This window comes from Marmota flaviventris, chromosome 9 (assembly GCF_047511675.1).
Source record: "Marmota flaviventris isolate mMarFla1 chromosome 9, mMarFla1.hap1, whole genome shotgun sequence".
Lineage (NCBI taxonomy): Eukaryota > Metazoa > Chordata > Mammalia > Rodentia > Sciuridae > Marmota > Marmota flaviventris.
The window spans coordinates 22630979-22636978 of NC_092506.1; positions in this window are offsets into that span (position 1 = coordinate 22630979).

Sequence of the window (6000 nt, forward strand, 5' to 3'; positions counted from 1 at the left end):
TGAGTGTCCTGCCTCCCGGCCCTCCCTCAGTTCCTGCTGGTGCCACCCCACCCCCCAGTGGGCCCTTGGCACAAAGCCTGTGACTTCAGCATCCTACCAACTGCTCCTGCCTCACTCAGAATTAGCACTTCGTCTGGTACAATTGTGAGCATAAAAAGTGTTTTGATAATTTTCCTGGAGGGTTGCCATGACAATTCCCAGCAAGCTCCAAGAGGGGGTGTCTGTGCACGAGCAGGAGAAAGAGGAGAGGGAGAGGGGCAGGGACAGAGGAAGTGGGTCCAAGAGGCACAGAGAGGCAGAGAGGAGCAGAGCCAGGAAGACCCCCAGCCTCTAACACCACCCAAGTCAGGCCCCCAGCCTCTAACACCACCACCCTGGTGGCCATTCATGGTGCGATGAGCTCACCGCCTCATCTGGTGTCCATGGTGCAGGGGGACACCAGCTGCTGGCGGGCAGGCTGTGGGGCTGGCATGGCAGCACTGCTCCCACTGACGGAGGCATCCCGGTACCTCCCTGTCCCAGGATGATTCCCAGGGAACACCATGCTGGGGGTGGGGCAGGGACATTCTTGGGGATTCAGAGGGAGCCGAGCCCAGGGAAACCTCCTGAGAGTCCTGCCTAGCCTGCAGGCCCGGCTCTGCTCTTAAGAGTCATGGAAGCTCACTTCTCTGCCAAGGGTCTGCTTCCAAAGGCATAAGTTCTGCCCCAGGGTCAGCGGCTACAGCATGGGAAGGCCAGCGTCCATGGCGCAGTCTTCCCACAGCCTTTCTTGGAGGCATGAGCATCCCCTTCTGGGACCACCAGTCTCAGAATCACCATAACTGAGGTCAAAATCTTGTACAACCTGTGATCTTAGCGAGCAAGTCTACCTTTGCTGTCTTTTGAGATGAAGACAAGCCCAGAGAGGTGAGGGGACTAGTGGGAGGTCACATAGCAAGCAGCAAGGTGGGGCAGAATCAGGTGAGAGTCCATCTGACACTACCCTCATGTGGACAGGGAAATGCAAGTCCAGGGACTTCACCTGGCTAGTTAGCATGAAGCATGGCTCGCAGCCTCCAGACCTGAGGAATTTCTCTGCTTTAATTGAACCACAAGCCAGGACCAGACATTTCACAGTAAACCCTAGTAATTTTCTTTTTCTCTCTCTCTCTCTTTTTTTTTTTTTTTTTTTTTTTGGTACTGGAGAGTGAACTCAGAGGCACTCAACCACTGAGCCACATCCCTAGTTCCCCCACATCCCTAGTTCCCCCCTCCTTTTTTTTTTTTTTTTTTTTTTTGTCTCACTGAGTTGCTTAGCAAGCCTCTTCGTTTCTGAAGCTGGCTTGAACTCATGATCCTCTTGTCTCAGCCTCTGGAGCTGCTGGGATTACCAGCGTGTGCCATTGTGCCTGGCAAACCCTAGTAACTTTCTTATGTTCCAAAGTGAAAGTGCAAGTCTCTACACAGGAGACTGAGGCAGGAGGATTACTCAAGGCCAGAAGTTGGGGACCAGCAGTGAGACTAGTGGAAGAAAGGAAAGAAGGGAGGGAGGGAGGAAAAGGAAAGGAAAGGAGAGAGGGAGGGAGGGAGGGAGGAGGAATGGAGGGAGTCTGTCAGTCAGTCTCTGCCTTGGAAAGGAATTTTTCTGGTTATCAGCAAAACAGAGCAGAGGGCAGCTGGAGCCAGTAACAGAGGGGAGAGGGTCACAGGTTTTGCAAGCTCTCCTAGTCTTTTGACTTTCAGTGCTGTGTGGCCTTGGACAAGTCACCTGGGCTCTCAGAGCCACAGATGTGCACCTGCCAAGAGCTGATGTGATTTCAGGTGTGGCTACTGAGTCAGAAGCCCGCAAAGAACTATCTTCCAAGATGTTCTACCCTGGAACAGCAGTCCTCATGACAGATGTGCCCACATCCCTCAACCCTGAGCCCAGTGCAAATCCACCTTTCCAGAATTTACCACTAAGATGGGGGTGGGGGAACCAAAGAGAAAGAGCTAGAGATGCTGCAGAACACTTCTGTGGCCTTGGTGATGGCTAACAACACAAGCAGCAGCAAACAGCAGCTCAACACCGCCTGTTTGGATGCCTTGGTTCTGATGTTTACTAGAATGTTCTTCTCATTACCCTGGGATTGCAGAAGTCTCATGCCTTCCCCATCCTTCTCTGGGGGTGGAGGGAAACTTATGAGGATCAAATTAGGTGATTTATGAGACAATATTGGAGTAAACCTTAGTTCTTTTAGGAGAGTAGACATTGTAATTGACAACAATTAGGGTCAAGCTGGGCATGGTGGCATATGCCTGTAATTCCAGGGGCTCTGGAGGCTGAGACAGGAGGATTGTGAGTTCAAAGCCAGCCTCAGCAACAGCAAGGCCCTAAGCAAATTAGTGAGACCCTGTCTCTAAATAAAATACAAAGAAGAGTTGGGGATGTGGCTCACTGGTTGAGTACCCCTGAGTTCAATCCTTGGTGCCCCTCCTCAAAAACAGAATTAGGGTCAAAATGATGTCCTGTTGTGTTCTAAGTCTGGCTTTGGGGCAGGATGCAGAGTCAGTCTTGTAAATAGCTACTTGACCTCTGGCAACCCTAAGAAGTCCCTTCTCCTCCAGTCCTGGCCATGTTCGCCTCCAGACACCAGTGGTGTCTGCTGTGCCTGGCCTCTCTGCACTTTTAGGGTGGTGGGGTGGGGAAGGGCTATGCCTAGGGCACCAGGCTCAGGACAGCCTCTCCCTAATGCTGCCCCACCATGGAGGGCAATTCCCCATTCTCACTTTACAACAGCAGTAGCTGCCATTTCCCCAGCCATTCCCTTAAAGGGACATGCAGAGATGGGAGATAAAGGAATGAGTTTTTGGAGCATCTACCTCATGCCCAGCATTAATGCATCTCACCCTTAGGTGGGCTTGTGGGACTCGGGGCAGATCTTACTACTTACTTCTGTGTTGATGGGTCTAAGACAAGAGCTGGGGGAGGAGGGGTCCCTCTGAGACAAGTATTGCTGTCTTCAAGCTTTTGTTGAGGAGATGAGCTCAGAGATGGAGGGAGTACTCACAAGACCACACAGCAAGACAGAGCTGGTGCTGGGATTTGAACCCAGGTCTGTCTGTTGTTGAAGACAGACATCTGCACTTCCATTTGCACCTCCCACATGGTGAGTCCTGGACCTTCCCAGGGAGCGATTCAGGGGGAGCACTGGTGAAGAAGGAGCTAGCCAGGACTGGGGAAGGATCTAGAATTCTAAGTGGCAACGGGGTCTACTTCCCCACAGCTCTTCCAGCTAGATGAATGTCCTCTGGTCCAATCTGTCTTGGAGCAGGGTGGGGAGGGGAATGAGGATGACATCCAATCCCACTCCGCCTTTTCACACAGAAATGCCAGGAAAAGGCCTGGGGGCCCCACTCTCAGAGACCCCGGCACTTGAGACACACAGCTAGGCAGTGCGTGACCTTGGGGACCTCAGCCATGAACTCAAGAGGGTGGGCTCTCTGAGCAGCGCACCTCCAGTCACTGGCCCTTTAGACACCCTCAGTCCCAGCATCTGAGATTGGAAACCATGGCCTGAAGACCCAGCCAAGAAGATAAGAGGCTCGGCTGGGGAAGGACGGGTGGCGGAATCTTGAGACGGCAGGAAATGGGAGAAAACTACACGCTGCCAGAGCAGGAAGCAGCCTGTAGATGATACAGGAAGCTGCTTCCCAGACCTGGGGGTGTGGCTCAGCAACGGACCTCACAACAGCTTAGGGACCATGACCAGCATTTAAAAAACCATATATAAGAGAATACAGAATATCTGAGGCAACACATTATATTGTATCTTGAAGCTTTGGATTCAGTTGTGCATTCATGTGCGTGAAAACTTTTTTATTCTCTTACATTCAAGGGTTACAGTTTAAAAAAGCTAAAAACAATGAGACATTAAATTGGTCAAGCCCTGTAGTATTTTCCTATTAACATGTGAGTGGCTATGGGAACGCACACTCCCAGCTCTTCAGAAGAGGGAGGCCTGAACAACAGGGGATGTGGACTTCTACTGGGTGATTATTATGGTGATCAGGCATGTTCATCCAGACACACGCAAGCCCTGTATTTTATGTGAGGGGAAACTGAGGCCAAGGTCAGGAAAAGGTTTTGCCCAGAGACAGAGGTCCCAGGTTTCCTGTGGCCAGGACACAGGCCTGATTTCTTGCTACCTTTTACCCTCAAGACACTACCTCCCTTGCCAGCTGTTAACCCACATTGTCCCTGGCTGGAGTGGGGAAAGTCTAGCATACGGAGGTTCTGCAGGGCGGGGTGGGAGGCCAGCACTGTGTTGAGCTGCTGTGACAGAACGTTCTCTGGCTCTCCTTCCTCTCAGAGCTGTTCCTTTCCTGCCTTTGTCACTGCTTTTCCTCCTCCCACCCCCTCCCTGTGAGAACACCCCAGATTCAGGTTCCTCTCTACCCTCCCTCCCACTGGTCCCCACAATGCCCCCCTGCAGATTCATCCCTTCATTGCTAGACTGGGCCCTCCTCCCCCAGCTCATCTTAGACCCGTCAACACAGAAGTAAGTAGTAAGATCTGCCCGAGTCCCACAAGCCCACCTCACCTGGTCCCCAAGGGAGGGTCCTTCCTTCACAGCTCCACACATTTCCCTAAGAACAGCCACGGGGACTACAGCAGATGCTCGCTTCTCACTCATTTCTTGCAATAACCCTGTTTTATAGGTGGGGAAACTCGAGCTAGGAAATTTGCCAAAGTCTATGTGGCAGTAAGTGGAGGAGTTGGAACTAGAACCAGGTTTATCAGGCACCAAAATTTACACCACAGGAGTAGGCTGTCACCTTCTGCCTGGTAGCCTTTCCTGGGAAGCATCTTGGATTAGACCTGGGAGCACTGTGCAGCGTGGGGAGTGGGTCCTACCTTATGTGGCAATGAGGAAAGGCGCATTCCAGTCCCAGGAGGAAGAGAGTTGGAAAGGCAACCCCCATCCTTCCCGCAGCCTCCCTTACTCTCTTTCCCAAGAGAAAGGGAATGATTTATCTGATGGGGAGCTGGAGAGAAGGACTGTGTTGGGTATGTGAAATCTGGCCCTGTCCTGCCCCCTTTCAGACCCGCCTGCCCATAGAAGCGTGTACGCTGCTCAGCTCCTGTGACCACCATGTGGGGAAGGGTGCCTGGGAAGGGCCAGTGTCCACCTTCTAGAAGGACAACTCCCCCAGTCCCCACGGGCAGGCTCAGTGGGCAGCAGCGACCCGGCAGCTGGTGGGCCAATCTTGGTGAGGGAGGACCAAGAGGCCTGACTGGCCCTGTGTAAGCCATGGCCTCCTGCCCAGCTGTACCAGTGGTCACACTGATGTTCTGCCCTCACAGCCAAGTCCCATGTTTTTCTCTCTTCGGAATTCATGGGAAGAAGGGGTGTTACCAGCATAAGGAGACCCAACATCTTTGTCCTCACCATTCCCAGAGGGGCCCACCAGGCCACAGAGCACAGTCCCCCCAGGTCTTCCTACCTCCAGTATCCTACCCTCCCTCCATCCTGATACATCCATTTTTCTAAAATTCACCACAAGCCCTCACTGGCTCCCGGCTGCGAAGCCCCCTGTCCGAGCAGGTTCTCTGGCCTGATCCAGCCCACTTCCTTCCACCATCTCTTCCCACACGAGCCCCGAACGCAGGCCATGTGGGGCCCCTCCCTGCTCATGAGCGTTACAGCCACCACTGTACAGGATCCTCCTCCCCATTCTCCACGTGCCTCTTCCTCCACGAAGCCTTCCCTGGCCACCCCACGGAGCTTTCATGTTCTGCTGTGACTCCTGCTGCACTGTCACAAACCGTCCTTTCAAATTTGTTACTGTCCATCTTCAACTGTGTCTTGATTTTTTTCAACAAATGATACAAAACATAATGACGATGGAATGTGGGCTGCAATGGACTGAGTTCTCCTCGCTCTGGGTCAGGCCCAGGGCAGGTTCTCCACCCAGGAGGGAGTGTCAAAGAACGCGGCAGTTTCTCAGATGTGCTCTAACATTGATGTAGGGCAATAA